This window comes from Pan troglodytes, chromosome 1, assembly GCF_028858775.2.
Source record: "Pan troglodytes isolate AG18354 chromosome 1, NHGRI_mPanTro3-v2.0_pri, whole genome shotgun sequence".
Classification (NCBI taxonomy): Eukaryota; Metazoa; Chordata; class Mammalia; order Primates; family Hominidae; genus Pan; species Pan troglodytes.
In genome coordinates this window covers 187,094,264-187,118,720 of record NC_072398.2, presented here as the reverse complement: position 1 = coordinate 187,118,720, position 24,457 = coordinate 187,094,264, and the positions used below count along the sequence as shown (strand labels likewise).

General features: G+C 47.7%; 1 protein-coding gene and 1 pseudogene across 27 annotated transcripts in view; one reads left to right on the top strand and one right to left on the bottom strand.

The window, feature by feature from the left end:
* ST3GAL3 (ST3 beta-galactoside alpha-2,3-sialyltransferase 3) overlaps positions 1-24,457 on the top strand; it is a 224,899-nt gene that overhangs the window by 142,818 nt on the left and 57,624 nt on the right.
* Positions 1,298-6,601, bottom strand: LOC129135343 (serine hydroxymethyltransferase, cytosolic-like; annotated as a pseudogene).

Sequence of the window (24,457 nt, the reverse complement as noted above, 5' to 3'; positions counted from 1 at the left end):
TATATCTTCTGTTTCATTTCTTATTATGTTTGTGTTTTCTTCTGCCTTCTTGAACATTTTGAGAGTTATTGGCAAATTTCCCTTCATAGCAGTTTTGGGATTTACGTACCCACATAGTAGTTGATGATGGTGCCATCCTTTGTTTTCTTCTGTTTTACAGTTTTGTTATTTATATTTAAATTATTAATTCATCTATTTTTGGTTTTGTGTGTTAAGAATGAAGTTGAGATCTAGGGTTCTTTTTTTTTTTCATATGGGTAGCTAGTATTTCTTGGTATTTTGATCACAAAATACTTAAGTAAATTCAAGGTTTTGATTTCTGCAGCATCAATATTTTGACAGAAAAGGACTTGATAAAGCTCTTTTTGATGTGTTAATTTTGAGATGATCTACAAAAACTATTAAACCTTACCTTTTTTAACTTTTTAAGAAATTAGTTCGAGTTCAAATATTTTTGAAATATAAAAATTGTATTTTTAAAGCTGTAATTCTTATAGACATTCAGTGGTTAAAAATTTGATTGTGCTTATTAAAAATGGTCATATATGTTTTGCACTTCAGCTATGTGAAAATAAAGTTTCTTTGGGAAGGTGACATTTGGTTTCCTGATTATGGGAGGGAGTTGGTTATCTCAGGTGGAGCAGGAAAGCCTGGTTGATTCTCACACCAGGATGGGACTGGGATTTCCCAGCATGGAGGGAGGAGACCCTTTCTACACCATACTTTGAACTACTGACAGCAAAACCCTCCCACCATACTGGGTGCACCTTGTGTACACTTGGCTAATGTACACTTCTGATTTACAGCACACAGCAGAAGCTTCAAAGGCTAATTCAGCTCCCCTTTGGCATGCTGCTGGGTAACAAGATAGTAAGAGTGGCAGTGTGTACAAGCTGTGGACAGGAGCATTTCCTCTCTGCTGCAGCAAGGCAAAGGAAAGCCTAGGGAGAGTAAAACACTAGAATCTTTCTAATAGCTCTGCCCTACCCCATGATCTAAATGATTATGGCCAAGTGGCTACACAGTATTTTTATTTTTCTAGAATAATTATATCCAGCTGTGAGAAAGCCAGGTTCAAATTAAAAACCTGTAATAACCTGTCCCAGAATTAATAACAATGAAACTTAAACAAATTTTGATTTGTGAAGAAAACATGAAAAAAGTCCAAAAGAAAACCCCTCAAAGGACACAAGTGTCAGTGGGTCCCTTGTGGGGCAGCTTGTACATCTCTCAAGGGGATCCTCCAGCAGGTAGCTTCCTCTGTGGCACCAGGTGCATCCAGGGTGGGCCGGCTCCTTTAGAAGTCAGGCAGGCCAGGCAGAGGGAAGAGAGTGAAGCTCTCAACCTCCTCCTGGAGAGCCTGCACACACCCCTGGTATTTATGCCCTGCTAGTCTCTCCTTGAACTCTTTCAGGGTGGCTCTGATGCCAGCGTTGCTCTGGATCTGCAGGGTTAGCTCTATCCCTCTGTGGATAAAGTGGGCTACCTTTTGGAAGCCTTTTTCCAAAAGTCCAAGGGATGTCAGTGCTGGGTTCCCCAGCCGCAGTCCACTGGGCCGTAGAGTGTTTCTGTCATCTGGGCAGGTGTTCTTGTTGCAGGCAATAGAACAGGCTTCTAGGACCTTCTCAGCCCTTCTGCCATCTGTGCCTTTGATTGAATGGAGATCCACGAGGATCAAATGTTTATCAGAATCACCTGTGACTGTTTGGTAGCCCAGCTCCGTCAGTGCCTCAGACAGAGTCCTGCAGTTGGCCACCACATGGTGCTGATAAACTTCAAATTCTAGAGTCATAGCTTGCTTCAGGGCCACAGCAACCCCAGCAGTGGCGTGGTTGTGGGGACCTCCCTGAAGGCCAGGGAACACAGCAGAGTTGATGAGAGACTCCAGGTTGTACAGAATCTCTTTGCCAGTCTTGGGATCCATACTTTGCACTCCTTTCCTGTAGAAGATCATGCGGACTTGGCAGCCTCTCAGGTTCTTGTGAGTGGTGGTGGCAGTGTTCACATGGGGAGGGCACCACGCCAGCTGCCACCAGCCTGCTGATACGTGCCATGTCCACCATGAGATACACCCCATTCTCATCTGCGTTTTTTCCGCAGCGGGCATAGTCCAGGTTTTAGGAGGAGCAGCTGGTTCCTGCACTGATCAGCTTCGGGTGGAAGAGGCGGGTGTTCTCCTCCTGCTGGTCATAGTTGATGTAGCCAGTGTCTGGGTTCACCTTATAGGGCATAGATTCAAAGAAGATGGACGTGGCAGAGATTTTCTTCTTGTCTGTCATGAACCTGTGGGTCAGGTGACCCCCATCTGGCAGGTCCAGGCCCATGATGCACCCATGGGGTTCCACCAGGGCAGTTACACTCAAAGTTTGCAGGGGAGCCTGAGCAAGGCTGGACGTTGACCCCCCAGCACTGTGGGTCCAGCTTATAGGCCTGCAGGGCTCGCTTCTGACAGAGGGTCTCCAGCGCATGAGTAAAGTCAGTCCTGCCTTAGTATCTCTGGCCCGGGTACCCCTCAGAGTATTTGTTATTTAAGCAAGAGCCTAGGGCCTCCAAAACTGCCTAGCTGGCGAAATTCTCCGAGGTAATCAGCTCCAATCCAACCCTCTGCCGGTACTCTCCTTAATGATGTTGTAAACCTCAACATCGCTGTCTTTGAGGGGCTGCGCCAGCATCTTGTCATGTGAGGACCACAGGTCAGCATCCTTGTGGGCCCTGTTGACTGGCATTGCCATTGCATGGGTCCGAAGCTGCCGGAACACAGCCCCGCACATGTGCCTAGCCTCAGTCCCACGCCGCCACCAGTGACACCAGAGTCCCAGACCCGCTGACCCAATGCCCTGTACACTGCCATGCGCCAGCCATGTGACTGGCCGCACCAACCCCAAATCCCAAACTTGGTGCGGGACTGCTAGTGCTCTGCTAGGTGCACCCCTTGCACCAGGCTTAGGCTTGGCCTAAATCTTACCTCTTTAAAAAAAATCCCCAAATGCTGTGTGAAGCATACATTCTCTTTTCCTATGCTTCACTCTTCCCTGAGCCCACCTAGTCATTGACTCCCATCCCTAGGTGCAGACTAAGGAGCAGGCAGTGTAAAGGAAGGGGTGCTGATGTGCCCACCCATCCAGACCAGAGTCCTGCTTCTCTGGGAAGCCAGCCTGTTTGCTCTCAAACTTTTGTACTCTCTGCTGGGAAGTCCTCCTTTCCTCCCTCGAGTATTGCTCACTTGGATACATCTTCCTCTAATTAGGGAGATGGGGAGGGGATGGCAGTAGGTCCAAAGGAACTCAGATTTATTGAGCACTTGTTTTGCTCTAAATTTTGAGTTAGGGCTTTTGAATCTGTTTGGTCTCATGGAATGTAAAGTCTTCCCTTACCTAGAAATACACTCCATTACTCTTTCCCCTACCCTGTGCACCACCACAGTGCCTCACACATAGCTTTGTTATTGTGTATATAACTATTGGCTGGTATTTCTTCTCCCATAGAGACTGTGAACTTCTCACATAGAGGCATGGTCTATTCATGGCTGCCAACACCTAGCAGAGCCTTTAGCACACAGTAGACACTTGGTATTGGTTTTCTGAGTGGAAATTAATTTCTGCCCTCCAGAGATTGAGAGTGTAAGGATGTGGGAAATGTTGATAAGACACTCTTTTAGTGGAAAGAGTTTCTGAAGAAAACTAATTATTGTGACATATTCCAATATATGATAGATTGAAAGGAGATGAAGATTTGGAGACTGAAAGTTCTCACAGCTTTCTCACTTCACAGGCTATGTGATCTTGGAAAAGTCTGAGCCTTATTTCACTCATTAGTCAAGAGAATGAAATGAGAGGATGTGTCCTGGGGCCATAAATGTTAGATCATTTCAACAACATTTAATGTTAGACACTTAATTAAGTGAATTCTGTTTTCTCAGTGACTTTCATTATAATTAGATAAGTTTTTTTCAGGAAGAAAAATAAAGATCCTAGAGTAAGTCACAGTAAACATTTTGAATGTTTTCTTTAAAAAGAAAAAATATAACTCGTAAAATCTAAATTGACAAATAATTGGCATACCCCATTTTCCTGCCAATATTTTGCCTCATACATTTGAGTGGCTTTTTGTGCTTTGGTGAAAGACATGATTGAGTGTCGTCTCTTTTAGTTGGTGGCCAGTAGGGCCACTCAGTATTGGGAGAAAGTGAGGCACCTACAGGCTAAACCTGTGGCCAAACAGTTTCAGCAGAAAGCAGAGCCCTAATCCAAGCCACGTCCATGCTGCAGAGTGATACTAGCAGCAGTGACAGTGATAGCTCACACCTACTGATGTTTACTTTGGATCAGGTCCCGTGCTGAGATTTTTTCATATTTTTTCTGTTTTAATTCTCCCAACAATCATATAATGAGACTAACCCTTGTTAGTCCAGTTTTAAATATGAGGAAATACAGGCACAGAGAAGTCAAGCAGTTTGCCCGAGGTCACACAGATAGGAAGTGATAAAACTAGGTTTTGAACCCAAGCCCACATATTTAACAACCGCCTTCTACTTCCTCTCACAGCTGCTGTTTCATGGGCAGGCTGGCTAGTGGCCAAGGTACCGAGGTCTACCAGATGCCTGGTGGTAGCTAATGAGGTGCTGATGTAGAAATGGTTCTCTTACCCAGCTCTACAGAGGAAAACCACACCTCTCTTGAGATGCATTTTGTTTTAGGAAGGCTGGGGTGTGTGGTGTGTATCTGTGACTGTGCGTCTGTGATTCACATACTGCTAAGGAATCATTGCTATGGTCCAAGCTGGCTGAGTTTCCAGAGTGCAAAGATGGCCCTTGAAACTTTGCAGAGCTCTCTGAGGCAGGAAGTCTAGAGAGTTAACACACAGTCCCAGCTGCCTGATTTGGGACGCTTGCATGAGAAGGTACAGGAGACCTATTGCACTGCCCTGGGGACTTTAAAAGCTTGTGGGCTCCTGGCCAGGATAGCTGAGTATCTGGTATCCCCACATTACAAAGCCCCTCTCTCTCTGCCCTTCCAGAAAAAGATCCTGGGATTGTTACCACTACAACACCAGGGAGGGGTAGTAAGATTGAGAGGCGTCCTTGCCAAATTTTGTCCCATACCATAAATTACGGAGAAGAATGGAATACCATCTACTTCTCTACTTCTGCAGAATCATTGTCCTTCTAGGCTGGGAGCACATTGGGCACCCCCATACCCCTACCAGGAATATGCAAGACTTGCTACAGTTACCTTCTCCGCTTCCTCATGTCCCTCTATGTAGTCTGGCCTCCACTCTCGCTTCTCTCCTCCTCAGAATGCTCTTATCCAGACCACCAAAAAGCACTGACAAATCCGACAGATAGATAGTCTTTCTCTTTTTATGATGTCTCTGAAGCATTTGGCAGTATTGATCTCTTCCTCCATTTTGAAACTCTCTCTTCTCCTTAATTATTTGTTCAAACTCCCTCCCAGTTCTCCTACCTCTCTGTTCCTTCTCAGTCTCTATTGCAAGAGATCTTCTTTTCCTGTGCCCATCCTTAAATGTTGGTGTTTGCCTGGTTTCAGTTATAGCTCTCCTCTCTTCTCACTCCACTGCTTTAGCTAACATCATATGTGCTGATGACTCTCAATCTTTTTGCAGCCCACATCTCTACTGATCTCTAGACCCAAATACCCAACTTCCTGCTGGACAGCTCCACTTGGATGACTCAAAAGCATCACAAGCTCAGTGTATCCAACGCACCGAATTTCCAACAAATCTAATCAGCCTATGTTCTTATTTCAGGAAATGGCACCACTATCCATTCTCACCCAAGCAAGAAATCTGGGAGTAATTCTTTTCCCTTCCCCTCTTAACCAGATATCTAATGAGTCGTCAAGTCCTGGCACTTGTGTACTGTCTTCTTTCCGAGGTCAGTTCCTTCCCCGAGCCCTGATTCTCCAACCTCTCCCACCTCTGCAGGAACCTGGATCTTCATTCTCTTCACTGGTTCCTTCTTATCACTATTTAATCATATTCAGGTCTCTCTCATCTCTTAAAAAGTTGCCACATTGATCCTATTATTCTGTAAACTCATTCAACAAAGTGCCAGATATTTTTCTAGGTGCTATAGCTTCAGCACTGCATAAGTTACATAAAACCTCTCCCCTCAGAGATCTTACATTCCACTGGCAGACACAGATAACCCGTGCACATAAAGTGTCACGCCATTTTTAGAGCACCTACCGTGTGCCAGACACTGTATTTCATTACTTCATTTAGCCTTTACAATGGGAGCCGATCATAATTCCAAAAGACACAGTCACGAACACCATAGTCCCAAATGCTGAAATCCTAAAAGATCAGCCAGGCGCAGTGGCTCAAGCCTGTGATCCCATCACTTTGGCCGGCCAAGGCGGGTGGATCACCTGACGTCAAGAGTTCGAGACCAGCCTGACCAACATGGCGAAACCTCATTTATACTAAAAATGCAGAAATTAGCCAGTCATGGTGGTGGGCACCTGTAATCCCAACTACTCGGGAGGCTGAGGCAGGAGAATCGCTTGAACCTGGGAGGCGGAGGTTATAGTGAGCCGAGATCATGCCATTGCATTCTAGCCTGAGCAACAGAGCAAGACTCTGTCTCAAAAAAAAAAAAATTAAATTAAATTAAAAAAAAAAAGGAAATCCTAAAAGATGAGAATCCCAAAAACTCTAAAACCCTGAAAATCACAATTCTGAAGGATTAAAATCTTGAAAACATCATTCTGGAAAAAATAATTTTTAAAATTCTTTAAAATATATTTATTTACATTCTTAAAAGGGGATTTATTTGATAAACATAAAAACATTACAGAACACTTCATAGGCCACTTTACACAATGAAACGGGCATTAATAACATACACATTTTATTGCCTAGCATAAACAGGTATACTAACGACAGGCATGAACAGGTTACTAATGACAGTCACATGGATATAACAGGAACAGGCAAACTGTTCATAAAGAAATAGGTACAAAGGGAAACGTATAAACACATTTCACTATAGTTGATAATTGTGTACACCCAGGTTTACAACTGTGGTCATCTGAAATACTGTGACAGACATCTGAAATACCATGATTGATCTCGTCACAGTCTTTTATCAAGATCAGTCAAAAGCCACAGTGGGTCACTACTGCATATGCAGTTGTCCAAAGAGCCAAGATCTTAAGAAATTTTATCTTTCACAAATGCATGTATACAAAAAGGACATCTCTTATCAAGGAAGTTTCAGTGTTTTTACATACACACACAATCGTTACACATAAAGTCAATGTGATAATGCACTTTTATGGAGTCAAATTTGCAAAAACCCTTTACAACAACCCCGTGAAGTAAGTGTTGTTATACCCATTTTGTAGATGGGTAAGCTAACGACTTGCTCAAGGTCATAGTAGCACAGAGCCAGGAATCAAACCCACCAACCCCACCCTGTCCTGAATCGAGGCTCTGAACCATGGACCTAGAGGGGAATGCAGATTCCTTTTGTTTGGAGAATGTTTTAAATATTTTCAGTAGGTACCTGCTGTGGTGAAATCCTTGGGTACAGACCTTTCTGGGAAGAGCAGAGTGCTCTATAACTAAAGCTTCTCTGCAGAGTGTCTAAGAGTAGCCTGCATGGGTTAGACAACCTCAATGCCTGTCCATGACCTGGACTCCAGCTTACAGCTAGAAGAATTGCCATTTGTGTCCTCTCCTTTTCTCTGCCCACCAATTTTTTTTCATATATTCCTTAGCGTCAGGTGTTGGGACCTCCTCTGGGAACTAATCCATGTTCTGCTTTTAAATTAATTCCACATCTTGTCTGAGCTTACTGCCTCCTCCATTATTCAAGGAATTTAGCCTGCCAGTTACCTATAATGGTAGACCCCGTCTCTTTCCTCTTTGCTCTATCTTCCAATTCTCATAGGTGGAGCTGCAGTAGACATCCAGAAGTTGTGGGATTTTTTTTTTTTAGATCTCCTTCCCAGATGATTAGGGACCCACACTTGCTTGCAAAGGTGAATCCTGCAGACCTAGCTGGTTATAAATCCATCAGCTGTAGGAGAAGTTCTAGGCCTCAACCTGCTAACTGTTTCTGATGGTGTCAGAGTACATTGTTTCTCCTACCCCAGGACAGGACCTGAGGAGCTACATCTTATCCCTTTCTAACTTCTACTGGAAGGTGAATGACAGGCAAAGCCTTGGTAGAATGTCCCAGACAGGCAAAAGGCAGTTTGGAACCTGTTGTGTGCTATAGAATCAAAAGTGATATGAACTGGTCTGCCACAAGATTTTTGAGATACTGGAAATAAGGTTTTTGAAAACATTTATGGCAATTAGAGTAAGTTTATGTTGCTGAATCTAATAAATAAAAAATAGGCCTGGCACAGTGGCATGCACCTGTGGTCTCAGCTATTTGTTACCAAAAAAAAAAAACAAAAAAAACAAACTTTCAAAAATGGAGCTTATATTTTATATGTGTATTTCCCTCCTTCCTTCCTTCCTTCCTTCCCTCCTCCTTCCCTCCCTCCCTCCCTTCCTTCCTTCCCTCCCTCCCTCCCTCCCTTCCCTCCCTCCCTCCCTCCCTCCCTCCCTCCCTCCCTCCCTCCCTCCCTCCCTCCTTCCTTCCTTCCTTCCTTCCTTCCTTCCTTCCTTCCTTCCTTCCTCGGAGTCTTGCTCTGTCGCCCAGGCTGGAGTGCAATGGTGTGATTTTGGCTCACTGCAACCTCCACCTCCCAGGTTTAAGAGATTCTCCTGTCTCAGCCTCCCAAGTAGCTAGGATTACAGGTGCCCGCCACTATGTCCAGCTAATTTTTGTGTCTTTAGTAGAAGTGGGGTTTCACCATGATGGCCAGGCTGGTCTTGAACTCCTGACCTCAGGTGATCCACCTGCCTCAGCCTCCCAAAGTGCTGGGATTACAGGCGTGAGCCACCACGCCTGGCCTTATTTAACTTTTCTAGTGATTCATTTTTATTCTATTTTATAAAATTATCATTCTGTGACAAAATAGAAATTTAAAAAGCAAAACCAACCGATCCCTCTTCACAGATGGTTTGAGAAGTGTCGGACTATAGTGGAAAGAGAACAGGTTTTCGAAGTGAATAGGGCTGAGTTGCTCAACCTTTCTGAGCCTCACCTTCCTCATCTGTACCTATCTTCCCCAGAGCTAAGAGAAATGGTGCATGGAGACAAAAACATATCCAGGCATATGTGCTCTGCCAGAGGTGAGGACAGAGGATTGTGGGGACACAGAGAAGGCCCTTCAGCTGGAGGAGTGATGAGAGATTGACTGGGGAGACGTCCTGGTGAAGTCTGATGCCTGAGCTATGCTGGGAAAGGTGGGGCTTTGGCAGCAAGACCAGACACACTGGTGGGGGCAGCTTCCTCCTTTGCAGACCAGTTCCAGGCTCCAGCCTAAGAGCAGGAACTGTAGGGATGCTTAGAAGCACAGTCCCTGGTGAGAGCAGGCAGGCTGGCTGCATTCCTGTGGTATTTGAGGATTGATCTTGTCAGATTAGCAGCTTTGCTTTTTTTGGTTCAGGTACAAGATCCCCATGTGGGGAGTTCTTGCTGCTTGTGAAGAGCAAAAGCTGGTGAAAGCACAGAACATGATCCTGGCCCTCCTCCCGAGCTGTGTGAGGCTCCCAGCCAGGAGCAAGCAGCCCTGTGAGTTCCTCAGTGAGAGGGAGGGCCCAGGTCTGAGCTCCACCCACACAAGTCCCAGCGATGAGGCAGCAGCTCAGCAGAGAGCAAGCTGCTGGCACCTTCAGGACTATGTCCTGCTTTCCCTACTCTGTCTGCACCTGGGGAGACAGGTCACTCTCTGACTGGTCTCCCCAAATAAATAGCCAGAGCTAGAGGGGAGAAGGAGGGCTGAAGCCTTGCCTCCCCACTGTGGAGGCAGGACACGAGTCTATGCCTGCCTGCCATGATGAGGGCCTTTGGCTCTGGCTTCTGCCCTGACGCAGGCAAAGAGTCCAGATCCAGGCAAATGAAGTGTCAGAGGGAAGCCACGGCCCTACGCAGGGAGCCTGAGTTCAGTGAATCTCTCAGGAGAGAGGTCTGGGCTGGAAGAAAACAAATTGCACGTAGGTCCATACACAGCCCCCAGAGTGTGGATGAGATTGTCCAGGGTGATGTGGCGAGTACTGGGCCACATGGCCTCTGTTCTCAGGAGTTCCTGGTCAGGGAAACACACACCTGACAGGTGGCAGCATCACGAAAAAAGGCCTGTTGACAGCTGGCCCTGTGACATCTTTGTGGCCCTTGTGTTGGGATAGACCCATCCTCTCTCCCTCAGTTTCAAGGGCTTAGTATGCGGAAGTTTCCCACACTGGGCAACTTCCGAACATAGTTTGAAAACAGAAGATTGGGGCTGGGCACAGTGGCGACCAGCCTGACCGACATGGAGAAACCCCATCTCTACCAAAAATACAAAATTAGCCTGGTGTGGTGGTGCATGCCTGTAATCCCAGCTACTCAGGAGGCTGAGGCAGGAGAATCGCTTGAACCAGGGAGGCGAAGGTTGCAGTGAGCCGAGATCACGCCATTGCACTCCAGCCTGGGCGACAGAGTGAGACTCTATCTCAAAAAAAAAAGAAAAAAAACCAGATGATTGGAAAAACAAAATGACACCTTTTGCTTTGCTGCTCAGCCCCTTCAGATAGTGTGTCTGGGCCAGAGGCCAATTGCCAGTTGCGGAACTTGCTCTAAGAAGCAAATGTCCAAATGGAGCAAGTCCTCCAAATAGGGCAAGGCATGTGCTTGAGGCCTGAGCTCAGAAACCAGCTCTGATGAGGGCTGGCTCTGTACCTGCTGTCTCCACTGGCCTTGCTCCCATGTGTCCAAGGTGACTATGATCAGTGAGGTTCTGGCCAGGTTAAGGGCTGTCTCCACCACATTCCCCATCTCCATCACCCATCCTCATGTGTACCTCAAGACCAGCAAGAGGATTAAGGGCAGGACTCTGCCAGCTATATGTTCACCCTTAGGCCACTTCTGACCATCTCAAACCCCCTGCCTCTGCTCCTGTGCCCTTCTCTTCCTGCCCTGTGGCTGTTGCACACACAGGGGTCCCTGATACCCAAGTCCCTTCCCCTGAAGGGCTTCTTTCTGCCCCTCCCTACCCCTGAGGGGGTATGCAAGGAGAATGACCACTGGTTGGATCAGGCCCCATAAGCCCATGTGGGCCTCCTGATGGAAAGAATCCTTCCTCCAAAGCAATGACCTTTTTAAACATGGTCAGCAGCTGCCTCTGGTTTAGCCAGTTCTGCCTGTAGCCTAGTCATTTTGGGGGCAAAATGAAGAAGAGTGCAAGAGGCAGTAGGGTAGAGCACAGCAAACCGTGACCCACACTCAAGGCTGTGGGGAAAGATAGATCATCCAGGAGGCCTGGGCTCCTGACGCAGCCCTGTCTCTAGTGGGACTGCTCCAGGAAAGTTGCTAACTCTCATAGAGATGCATTCCTTTGCTACCGCTCAGATTATTGAGAGGAAACACAGGGTTCAGAGACCCCAGTGTGGCCAAGGAAAGCTGTTGGCAAAGGCATAGCTGCATGTAGAGTGAGGTTCAGGAGCAAAGGGTGAGCCTTGCTCTATCCATCTCTGTTCCAGTCTTCATCAGGTACTCCACAGAGGAGCATTTGCTAAAGGAAGAAAGGTAGGACTGGCCATTTCTGCCATGCATCTGGATCCCAAGGGCCATCCTCCATGAGCAGCAGGTCTCTTCCTGTCTAGCCATGAGCCCCTTTCCCTAACCCCTGGAGTGCTAGATGCAGAAAGGGAGGGCAGTGGAGGGATGTAGGCTATGTGGGTTACAGTCACCACGTTCTCCCTAGCCAGAGGTTGATCATTTTTTCCAGCCTGTAACTGGGCCTAATTTCAGACCTTTTCTGAGGGTAGGTTCAGGAAGTAGAAAGCTTTTGAGCTGAGGCAAAAGTGGTCTTACTGTACTTAGACTGTCATCTGTTGGCACTGCGGTGAGGCTGGTCGGAGGACGAGGGGTACATCTTTACCACCTGGCCTCACCACTGTTTCACCGATCCCTGTGGCTGGACCTTGTGTGCCTGTGCCAGGTTCACAGCATCTCCTTCATGCTTTCTCAGCAAAGATGGAATACAGCTGGGAGCTCCTCTGCCTCCGTCTGGGCAAGTGAAGAGAGCTTAGGTTTTGAAATCAGGCAAACCTGGGTTAGAATCCCAACTTTGCTACTTTGCTAGCTGTATAACCTTGGACAAGCCCTTAGTCATGTTAAACATCAGCCTCCTTATCTGCAAAATGCGAATAACAGCCCCCATCTCATGGGCATTTATGGGGATAACACTAAATAATGTCCATGACATGTGTGTCCTGGTGCCTGGCATGCAGTGAGTGCCTCGTCTGGGGTGGTAAGTGTGGTTGTGTCTTTATGCTCTGACTGCCTCAACTCTCATGGAGACCTTCCAGTAATATGTCTTGGTGTGGAGCTGTCAGGACTTGTATAGACTGCATACAAACCCAGGTGACTGGCATTTGTTGATACAGAAATACTTCCACATATCGGGAAATGTGGCTTTTGGCAACTCCAGCTACACAGGATGCAACCGATGACTCATAACTTATGCTGATGCTTCAATTAATAAATTAAATTAATAATTTAAGCTGATGCTTCCTGGTGCCGTAACCCCTACATGCCAATGCCTTACTAACCCATAGTTTTTATGCCTTTGTGCTGTGCCTGCTAGTCCCCCAACCTGGAGTGCTTCTCCATATTCTTGCCTTAAAAACTACTGCTTTGGCCGGGCACAGTGGCTCACGCCTGTAATCCCGGCACTTTGGGAGGCCGAGGCAGGCGGATCACCTGAAGTCAGGAGTTCGAGACCAGCCTGATCAACATGGAGAAACCCCGTCTCTACTAAAAATACAAAATTAGCCGGGCGTGTTGGCACATGTCTGTAATCCCAGCTACTTGGGAGGCTGAGGCAGGAGAATCGCTTGAACTCGGGAGGCGGAGGTTGCGGTGAGCCAAGATCACGCCATTGTACTCCTGCCTGGGCAACAAGAGCGAAAATCCGTCTCAAAAAAAAAAAAAAAAAAAGAGAGAGACAACTACTGCTTTTACTTCAATGAGTAACTTGAACGTTGCCTGGCATCAAGCACAGCAGTCTCTGCTCAGAGAACTGCTTGTGGCAGGCCTCTCCCCTCCAAAGGGGCCTGGACAAGGCAGGCGCTCAGCTTGGCCAGCTGTCCACATGCATGTGCTGTCTGGAGTGTCTGTCCTCACATTCTCCACCTTTAAAACTCCAGCTCAGATGTCACCTCCCCTGTGAAGCTTTTCCTGCCCTGGAGCTCCCCCAGCTCTGTGTGCACCTCTATCTGTAACAGTTCTGTGTATACCGCATTATAGTTCCCTCCTGAGACCTTTACTGATCCTTGTCTAATTTTTACCTCTATCTTACCCTCCATCACCACTTGGTGACTGACTAAACTGGGGACAGCTCCCATTTCTCTTGCCTTTATCCTATCACCACACTCCTTGCAGCTGGCTTGGGCTTGGGGAGGGAAATGGAAGCAGCGGGTCCTACTGACCTAGTTGTGTGTTCTGCCATGTCCAGGCCCACTGTGCAGCTGGGCCCAGCACTCTGGGCTTCCTTCCCAGGACCAACACCAGCAGCATCAACAGTGGGCAGAGCCAGGCGCGGTGGCTCACGCTTGTAATCCCAACACTTTGGGAGGCTGAGGCGGGAGAATCACTTGAGCCCAGGAGTTTGAAACCAGCCTGGGAAACATAGCGAGACTCTGTCTCTACCAAAAAAAAAAAAAAAAAAAAAAAAAAATTAATTAGCGTAATGGTGTGCACTTGTAGCCCTAGCTATTCAGGAGGCTGAGGCAGGAGGATCGCTTGAGCCAGGGAGGTTGAGGCTACAGTGAGCTGTGATCATGCTACTGCACTCCAGCCTGGGTGACAGTGTGAGACCCAGTTTCAAAAAAACAGTGGACAGAGTCTAAAGTGGCTCTAAGGACATATTAAATTCTGGATTATTATTCCTTCAAAACATTGAGTTTGACGGTCTCCGTCAGTTGACTCAAATAACTGGATATTGCATATCTGTCTGTTCACATGTAATACATTTTTATCGAGTGCTGGGCACTGTATGGGCACTGGGGAAATGGTTTTAAAAAACGCAGGCATGGTCCCAGCTCACTGTCTGGGGAAAGTAAATTGAAGTTGTAGCTCAGGGTTTCAGAGACATTCGAGTCAAGTTGAGAGTGAGAGATTTGGTTGGGTACTCCCTCACAGCTGCATTTCAGTGCCTGGCTCTGACCTGGCCACAGCACACACCATTGCTAAGTGTGGGGCTGTGGGGAGGCTGAAGCCCTGCACCCACTCCAGGCTGGAGGCAGTCACACAGTAGCTGTGCGGGCTGTGGCAAGAATGAGACTATGACAGCCCCGGAGCCTCAGAAAAACTGGCTTGTGAATGACTTTGCATGGACCAGGGTTATAGACAAACAGAAATGACATCTGAAAAGACTCTTCTGAGCAAGTCCCCTGGCACATTCACACAAGTCAAGTTCAAACAAAAGGCTGTTGATGACATTTCTTCGCACAAGTCACGAAAAGCTTCAGACCAAGGGTGAGCAGTTTCTGCTTCTGCAATTCGGAGATCATAAAGAATAAAGAATGGGTTGGGGAAAGCATAGCTCCATCACTAAGCCAGCTTCCACCCCCTAAAATGGGGCCTGTCTGCTCAGTATGATGTTCTTAATCCTGGGAGACCCCACAGAGGCCCCAGTCTGGCAGAGAGTGTCCTCGGCGTGTGGGAGAAGCCTCCTCCTCCTCTTCCATCTCTGTGGAGCAGCAACCAGGCCTCCAGAGAAGAGCATGCTTGCATCAGTACCTCATAGATCCCAATCTGGACCTGCCCATGGTGACTGCTGCCCCACTTCCAAGCTCCAGAGACCCCAAGTATTCTGCCCCTCCCTGAACCCCTAAGCACTCACTGTCTACCAAGCCTTGTGCAGAGGTCCAGGGGAGAGTGACAGATAAGAAACTGAGTGGGGGCCGGGCGCGGTGGCTCATGCCTGTAATCCCAGCACTTTGGGAGCTCGAAGCAGGCAGATCACCTGAGGTCAGGAGTTCAAGACCAGCCTGGCCAACATGGCAAAACCCCGTCTCTACTAAAAATACAGAAATTAGCCCGGCATGGTGGCGCATGCCTGTAATCCCAGCTACTTGAGAGGCTGAGGCAGAGAATCATTTTAACCTGGGAGACGGAGGTTGCAGTGAGCTGAGCTGGCGCCATTGCACTCCAGCCTGGGCAAGAAGAGCAAAACTCTGTCTCAGGGGAAAAAAACAAAGAAACTGAGTGGGCAGTGTGGTTACTGTAGCAACAGAGCAAGCACAAGGAGCTGTGTGTGCTCTGATAAGGGCCCCTGACCAAACTGCAGGCAGGAGAGGCTTCCTAGAGGTGGGGACACCTGTGCTGCCTATTGGAGGACAGTTAGAAACTGGCCAGGTAGAGAATCTAGGGAAGGGCAGGAATCACATGGAGGGAAGGAGACACACTTGGAAGTAATTTGGCTGTTGGAGTACAAGTCCTTGGTAAGAGGCCTTGAATGTCATGCTGAGAAGTTTGAACTTTATTATGAGGTCAGCCAAGGATTCAAAGCAGGGAGGGAAGGACAGCATCAGATTTGTGCTTTAGAAAGGTCATTGCCTGAAATGGGGAGAAAGGGTTACAGGAGGTGGGACTGAGGAAGGTAATGCTTGGGAAGAGGTGATAAGGACAAGTTCATGTCATATTAGGGGAGGAGAAATGACAACATTAGGTGGCTGGTAGAGGGATGAGTAAAAATGGATTCCTAGTTTCTGTTTCAGGCAGCTGGCAAGGTAGTGGCACCATTTCCTAACATAGGAAACACAGGGTGAAGAGCACGCTTATGGGGCAGCTGTTGAGTTCATTTGGGGAGAATGCTTAGCTTCAAGTTCCTGCGGAACATCCCTGTGAAGCACCCAGGTCCTTTAAGGGATTTTTTTTTTCCGATTTCTTCCTAGTGTAAACAGAGTATCTATGTACAACATTTTTTTTTTTTTGAGACAGAGTCTTGCTCTGTCGCCCAGGCTGGAGTGCAGTGGCACGATCTCGGCTCACTGCAAGCTCCGCCTCCTGGGTTCACGCCATTTTCCTACCTCAGCCTCCTGAGTAGCTGGGACTACAGGCACCCACCACCACGCCCGGCTATTTTTTTTTTGTATTTTTAGTAGAGACAGGGTTTCACCATGTTAGCCAGGATGGTTTCAATCTCCTGACCTCATGATCCTCCCGCCTCGGCCTCCCAAAGTGCTGGGATTACAGGCGTGAGCCACCATGCCTGGTCATAACGTTCTTATTTATAAGTCTTTATGCACCTTCCTCTCTGTCTCTGACATAGTGAAAGACATTTTTTCATTACATCACATGAATTTGTAGTATCTATACCTTTTAGTCACCAAACTTCTCAACTTGAAACCTGTTTACTTAAACTTCCTTCCCTCCCCTTCCTCTATTTTTAATTTTATAAGCATTTCCATATATTTGGCACCATGCTGGGTACTAAGGATGAAAAGTGATACATAATCCTTACCCCAGAACTTGTCTAGAGTGAGTCAGACATGAAAACAAAATTAGAGAATGCTGACATGATGGTAAATGAAAGTCTAAGGTGCCACAAATACACAGAAAGGAGACACCTAATCAAAGTGAGGTGTCAGAAGGGGCTTTTTTCCTAAGGTAGATCACTGGGCTTTACTCCTCTTCTGCCATTATTGTTTACAGGACCTCTTGACCTTCATTCTGATCATCTACTTCTAGCATTAAAGGGCCAAAGAAGACCTTTTCATTGGTTCGCTGGTGATTGCTGACTCACCATCATGAGGTTGAAAAGTAGTCTTTCTTTTTTGTTTTAGTTTTGTTTTTGGCACGGATTGGTGCCGTAAGTGTCAGTGGGTGGGATACATTATGTCAGTAGCTCCTTAAGATACGTGGTCTGTGGACCTGAAGTATTCATGGCCCCTCAAGGCCACAGGCAACCAGAGCCAAGCAGCCGGGCCTTTTCCAGGGCTCCTGACCTCCTCTGGAATCATCACTGTCTGCCCCACACTCCCATATATTTTCAGCACTGCCTGTTCTCAAAGACACCCAGGTAAGGACATGTCATGGCCCCTTTCAGCAGCCTGGGAAAATGCCTTGGAAGTTTCTTTTTCTCCCCTACTGTAAGCCTGCAGGACAGGGAGGATCTGTAACAGAGAATACCTGGGAGAAGCCATCTTTTGGGGGAAAGTGGTCAGAGAAGGATTTTTGAAGGAGGTGATTTTTTTTTCAAGGTGTGATAGCTCACACCTGTAATCCCTGCACTATAAGGCTGAGGCAGGCCGATCACTTGAGCCCAGTAGTTTGAGGCCAGCCTGGGCAACATGGTGAAACCCCATCTCTACTAAAAATACAAACAAAAAAAATTAGCCACATGTGGTGGTGTGCACCCATAGTCCCAGCTACTGGAGAGGCTGAGGTGGGAGGATCCCCTAAGCCCAAGAAGTTGAGGCTGCAGTGAGCCATGATTGTGCCACTGCACTCCAGCCTGGGTGACAGAGTGAGACCCTGTCTCAAGGTAAAAAAAAAAAAAAAAAAAAAAAAAGATTAAGGAATTAGGCAGTTGAAAAATGACAGGGTAGGTCTTCTAGACAGAGGGAATGCATAAACTGAGAACATGATGCACATAAGGACATTCAGATTACTGCATGTGGTTTGGTATGTTTGGCACATAGTGTTACATCCTAGATGCTGGAAGACAGGCTAGAAGTAATCTAGAGCAAGATCATGGGAGACCTCGCAAGTCACTCCAAAAGAACTCTAGATTATATCCTTAAAGATATGGGAAATTAGGCCAGGTGCGGTGGCTCATGCCTGTAATCCCAGCACTTTGGGAGGCCATGGTGGGTGGATCATGAGATCAGGAGCTCAAGACCAGCCTGGCCAAGATGGTGAAACCCCATCTCTACTAAAAATACAAAAATTAGCCGGGTATGGTGGCAGGCACCTGTAATCCCAGCTACTTGGGAGGCTGAGGCAGAGAATTGCTTGAACCTGGGAGGCGGAGGTTGCAGTGAGCCAAGATCACACCACTGCACTCCAGCTTGGGCGACAGAGCAGACTCTGTCTCAAAAAAAAAATAAAAAAAAAGATATGGGAAATAATTGACATGTTTTAGGCAACAGACAAGAATGACATAATCAGATTTGCTATTCCAAAAGATTGCCCTCACCCAATGTGGAAGATAAATTGGAGGAGGGAACTTGGAAGCATGAAGCCCAGTTAGGAGGCTGTTGTGATAACTGGTGAAGGCAGTCCCATGGGATGGAGAATAAAAACTATTTGAAAAACACTGAGGAAATAGAATCAAAGTGTCCCTTCTTTCCTCCCAGAACATCTTATAAGGTACTTCTCCATCACCACCGCATGTCCTGATGACATTGTTGTCTGTCTGCCCCTCCAGAGCACGGACTGCATATTATTTCTCTTTGTGGCCAGCCCTATCCCCTGACAGTACCTGGCACTGATTAGGTGCTCAGCGAGTGCTTATTATGCCTATGGAATTGACTTGATGATTAACTGAGTATGGAAGGCTAGGGAAAGGGAAGAATCTGGAATGACTCCCAGATTTTTGGCTTCAAAGGTGGGTGTATTAGTCTGTTTTCATGCTGCTCATAAAGACATACCTGAGATTGGGCAATTTACAAAAGAAAGAGGTTTAATGGACTTATGGTTCCACGTGGCTGGGAAGGCCTCACAATCATGGTGGAAGGTGAGAGGCATGTCTCACATGGCAGCATTCCCTCACATGGCAGGGAAACTCCCATTTTTAAAACCATCAGGCTGGGTGCAGTGGCTCATGCCTGTAATCCCAGCACTTTGGGAGGCCGAGGTGGACGAATTACCTGAGATCAGGAGTTCGAGACCAACCTGGCCAACATGGTGAAACCCTGTCTCTACTAAAAATACAAAAATTAGCCAGGCATAGTGGCGCGTGCCTGTAATCGCAGCTACTCGGGAGGCTTACACAGGAGAGTCGCTTCAACCCGGGAGGCAGAGGTTGCAATGAGCCCAGATCACGCCACTGCACTCCAGCCTGGGTGACAGAGCGAGACTCCATCTCAAAATAAATAAAGCCATCAGATCTCGTGAGACTCATTCACTATGATGAGAATAGCGCAGGAAAGACCCACCCCCATAATTCAATCACCTCCCATCAGGTTCCTCCCACGACACGTAGGAATTGTGGGAGTTACAATTCAAGATGAGATTTGGGTGGGGACACAGCCAAACCATATCAGTAGGAAAATTGGAGGTGCCATTGGTTGAGGTAGAGAACCCAAGAAGGAGATCATTTCTTTCTTATATTTGATTTCTGACTTTTGGGAGGAGGAAAGGGCAGAGATCATGAATTTGATTGTGTGCATAGTGAGTTTGAGATGCCTCTGGGACACTTGAGGAAAGATGTAGATAGTCATTTGTATATGTGAGTCTGGGGTTCCCAGGGAGAGGTCAGAGTTAAAGTGGGAGTTATCAGCACATAGATGAAGTTTTGGCAGTGGTGAAGTTGTGTGGGGAAGGTGTGTTAACTGGGTCCCAAATTGGCAGCTTGTAAGACAAATCTACCTGTAGACATGCTTTATGGCACAGTGTTTTAAAATAATGTGAATACTTTTAGGCAGTGTGTAATTCTAGCTTGCTCTAACCCTGCCCCTTCTTGTTGTCTTATATCTGGCCCAGTTGACATATTTACCGTACCTTCTTGGCTCTTGTAGGCATTTGAGTTGGTAATTTTTTAAGGAAGAAGAAAACAGAGAATGACCTAACTCTGAGGAATACCAATATATAAGGGTTGAATAGGATGAAGGAGAATAGGAAAAAATGGCTGGAAAGATTAGAGGAAATGAGAAGAGAATAGAATTTCTCTCCAAAATTATGGGAGGCTATATAGGCAACGTACATGTATAATAAAGTATAAAATGTGGATTCCACTTCATCCAACAATTCCACTTCTAAATATTGTACATACAAAAGTAATCATATCTGTGTATGCATTATTTTAATATGCTGTTGCAACATGTTTATGATAATAGCAAAAAACTGGAAACAGCCTAAGTGCCTCTGAGCCAAGCATGATTCATGTAGTATGTCCCTATGATGAAATAGTATGTGGTCGTGAAAAATGTCAGACTGTATTTACTGGCATGCTCCCACAGTTTATTGTAAATTTGTTAAAAAGCAGGTTATGGGACACTATATATAAGATAATTCCATTTATGTTAAATGTCTGTTTATGGAAGGAAAAGTCTGGAAGCCTTCACACACAAATCACAAGAACTTCCCAATAGCTAAATCTAGTAGACCTTTCTCTGGCCTCTGTGCCTTTGACCTGTCTGTGGCTTTTGACACAGTTTAACCTTTCTTGGCTTTCTGCTTCTTGTCTTTTTTCCCTAGCTTTAGTCCCATAGGCTGGCATTCAGGACTGAAAAATGGCAAAGTCATTCCTGGGAGAACCCTTCAAAACTAGCAGTTTGTTTAAACCCTGGGCATACCCAAAGCAGGGCACCTACTGGGCAGTTCTTCCTGGAAAGGAGCAGTTAGGAACAGTATCTTCCTGACCTTTACCCCCTTGAGTCTACATATCTCTTCTGGGATAAAACCCTTCCCAGGGCTCTGGGTACAAGTTTCTTCTCCTTGCCTACCTCCCCCACCCTCTAGCAAAGTTGCCTGGCTAGCCCCTTTCTCCCACGCCTTCTGTTCAATCAAGGGGTTATTTTTAACTGTGTTGTGTATACCATGCTTAAATCCTGGCAAAACACCAGAGCTTTGGAAGAGACACCCGAGATGGAAATAGTCTCCCACAACCCCTGGCCCCTTTCCAGAGCTTTTCCTTTTAAAGAGAGAAAACAACTAATCCAAACTGTAGACAGCCCAATGAAGAAAGTCCCTAGATGCTAGCGCTGAGCAGCTGAACCCACAGCCTTGGCCATGACATTAGACTGGAGGCTGGATCTGCTGCCTCTTTGGGCCTATCTTCAGCCCAGGGTAAGTCCAAGGAGAAGATGGTTCTTGCCACTTTCCTGGGCTTGGTGGTTCTAGAACCCTGTATCTTGGAATCATGGAGATTACCTAGTCCATTCCCCACTTCCAATAGCTGGAACTCCTTGACCTGCAGAAACAGCCCATTCATTTCAAGATACTCATCAGTAATTGGAGAGGTTTAACTATGAAAAGCCAAAATCTGCCTTTCTGCAGCTTCCCCCTGTGGTCTTAGTTCTGCCTGCCAGAGCCACATAGGACGAGTCTAATCCCTTTTCTCCATCAGTTGTTCAGAGATTTGAAGCTGGTGATGTCTCTTGCCAGACATCTCTGCCCGTATAGGGTATCATAAAGGGCCCCTCCCTATCACAGTGGTTTTCTTCTCTTGTCAGTTCCATCTTACGACTTTTCCCCTTTTCCCTTTAGGGGACACCCAGAATACAGCTCATGCTTGCTCCAGGTGGCTTAACAGGGAGCATAGAAGGAGAAGCATCTCCCCATTTTTGATGCTCCTCATAATGCCTCACACCCAAAAGATGGTATTTTCTTCAGTGGTCATGTCCCACTGACCATAAGCCTATTCTTGACATGCTCTTGCCAAGCTCGCTCCCTTCCTACTCAGCACGTATGATGGAATGTGTGGGTCCAAACTAAGCGTGGCAAGGTAGCTGTCATTCTGGAGTATTTTGGATCCTCTTTGTTCTCCAATATAAACTGTTCGTTTCCTTTCTCTTTATCTTCCATAGATTTGAGGATTAAGCCATTCTGTTCTTGTCTAAGCAGTGCACATAAAAACAGCGACTGAGATAAGCCTAACGCAGAAACTTGCCCCCAACGCTGCAGGCAGTCAGCAGGGCTGTTCACCAGCTTCTGTCTCTCAGACCACCCTCCCTGTAGCCAAATCCACCTGGAAGGGCAGTTGCCTCATGCTTCCCTAGACCTTGTTATGGTCTGCATGTGGTATCTGAGAGCTCCAGGCAAGGACTCATGCCCTAAAGAAGAGCCACAAAGTCTAGAAGGAGCATTTACCCCAGAGTCAGAAATCAGAGGCTCAAACATGGCTCACCACCTTCTCTCTTTGGACAAGTCACTCAAACTCTAAACCTCAGTGTCTTCATCTGTAAATTAGGGGGAATGCCTGCCTACTTACTTCAAATGAATTTTGTGAGGCTAAAATGATATTGTATAATGGAAAACAGTTAAGAGCGAGGTGGTGATAATTATTTCATAAACATTTATTGAAACCCTGCCAATATGTAAGCCCTGTAAGTGACATAAGTAGGAATCCCATGAGCCCTGTTGAATTTTGATCCAGCAGGAGGTCTGCTTAGGCCGCCAGGCCGTCACAATCACAGGCCATGCTGGGACCAGGGAAGCCCAGGTCTGGGGAGGGGAACCTGGGACAGCGCAGAGTACAGGCTTCCCAGAAGGGGCTGGAGTCAGGCTGAGAACAGACCACCTTCACTGGACTGGTCTGGTGTCAGGACACATGTTGTGCATAAAAGTCCTGAAACCCAAGGGAGGCAAGGCAGGAGTGAGACCTCAGGGGTTGGAACTGGAGATGGAGAAGCTCTTGGAGAGCTGTGTCTCTGGAGGGTGGGGGTGGGAGCTGGTTGACATGAGGCTGAATCTCAGGCCAGGACCTGTGGTTTGTGCATGTGAACTGTTCCCGGGAGAGCCTGTGATGGGAAGAGGATAGGCTGGAAGCTAGGGGGAGACATGGCCATGGAGTGAAGTGGGTGTCTGCAGAGAGGCAAAGTGGAATGTTTGCAAGGGCCACTGTGGAAAGGAGAAGAGGCTGGTACTAGGGAACCCCAAAACTGTTGAGCACGGAGCAGGCCAAGTGGGCCAGGAGTCTGTGGCAGCCACCTGTCTGCTTGTGTAGGTTTTCCCCAACAGGCTTAGTCCTCCCAGTACCGAGGTAAGGATTCTGAGAAGTAACCCCTGTGCCAGAAAGCTTGGCCCAGATTGATTGTGCCTCCTAGGATTCATGTGTAGGAAACACCCTCTGTTCCTGAAGTGAGGAGAAAGGTGCTGGGGCTTGGGGCAGTGACAGGACTCAGGCCATTCCAGAAGGGAGCAGCCATGGCCCGAATGAGCAGCTGGCCACAGATAATAGTTCCCAGGACTCTCCTACATGTGGGACAACAGCAGGCTCCAGTGGATGGAGCACTCCAGCCTCTTTGGAATGAGGTGGCCAAAGTACTTGGCAGGATGTGCACTGTAACAATGAGGGGACCAGAAGAACCCTGGTAGAGAACTCAGGAGAAGGAGGCTAGGAATACAGCCAGGCAATGTGCTACATGAACCTTTGAGACTGAGACATGAGCCCATGGGTGAGGACTGTTGAACCTGTGTTAATGGAGTGTGAGGGAGAGGCTGGGGTGTGAGGGAGAGGATGGGGTGTGAGGGAGAGGCTGGGGTGTGAGGGAGAGGATGGGGTGTGAGGGAGAGGCTGGGGTGTGAGGGAGAGGATGGGGTGTGAGGGAGAGGATGGGGTGTGAGGGAGAGGCTGGGGTATGGGAGAGGATGGGGTGTGAGGGAGAGGATGGGGTGTGAGGGAGAAGATGGGGTGTGAGGGAGAGGATGGGGTGTGAGGGAGAGGCTGGGGTGTGAGGGAGAGGCTGGGGTGTGAGGGAGAAGATGGCGTGTGAAGGAGAGGATGGGGTGTGAGGGAGAGGCTGGGGTGTGAGGGAGAGGAGGGGTGTGGGAGAGGGTGGGGTGGGAGGGAGAGGAGGGCGTGTGTGAGGGTAGGAAGGGGTTTGTGGGAGGGAGGAGGGGGTATGTGGGGGAGGGGGAGCGGTATGTCGGTGGGGGGTGTGTGTGGGAGATGACTGGGATGTGAGAAAGAGGGTGGGGTCTGAGTGAGAGGCTGGGGGTGAGGTAGAGGAGGGGGTGAGGGTAGGAGGGGACATGGGAGGAGGGGGTCTGTGGGGGAGGGGAGAAGGTGTGAGGGGGAGAAGGGGGTGTGTGGGGGAGATGATTGGGGTGTGAGAGAGGATGGGGACTAACAAAGAGGATGGTATATGAGGGAGAGGCTGGGGTGTGAGGGAGAGGAGGGGGTGTATTGGGAGGTGTGTGGGGGGCCGGGAGTAGGAGGAGAGGGAGGAGAGGTGTGGGGGGGAAGGGGGGAGGGGCTGTGGGGGGGACGGAGGAGAGGGTGTGTTGGGGAGAGGTGAGAGGGGGAGTGCTGGGGAAGGGTGTGAGCGAGACAGGGTGTGAGGGGGGAGGACTGTCTCAGGGCAGAGAGAGTCCTGCCAGGGCTGCTGGTGAGGCACCTGCTGCTCTTCACCCTGCCTCTGACCGGGCACTCCCTGAGGGAGAGGGAGGGCATGGCAGATACCAAAACTGGGAGGGGAGAGAGAGAGGTGAAGGAAACTG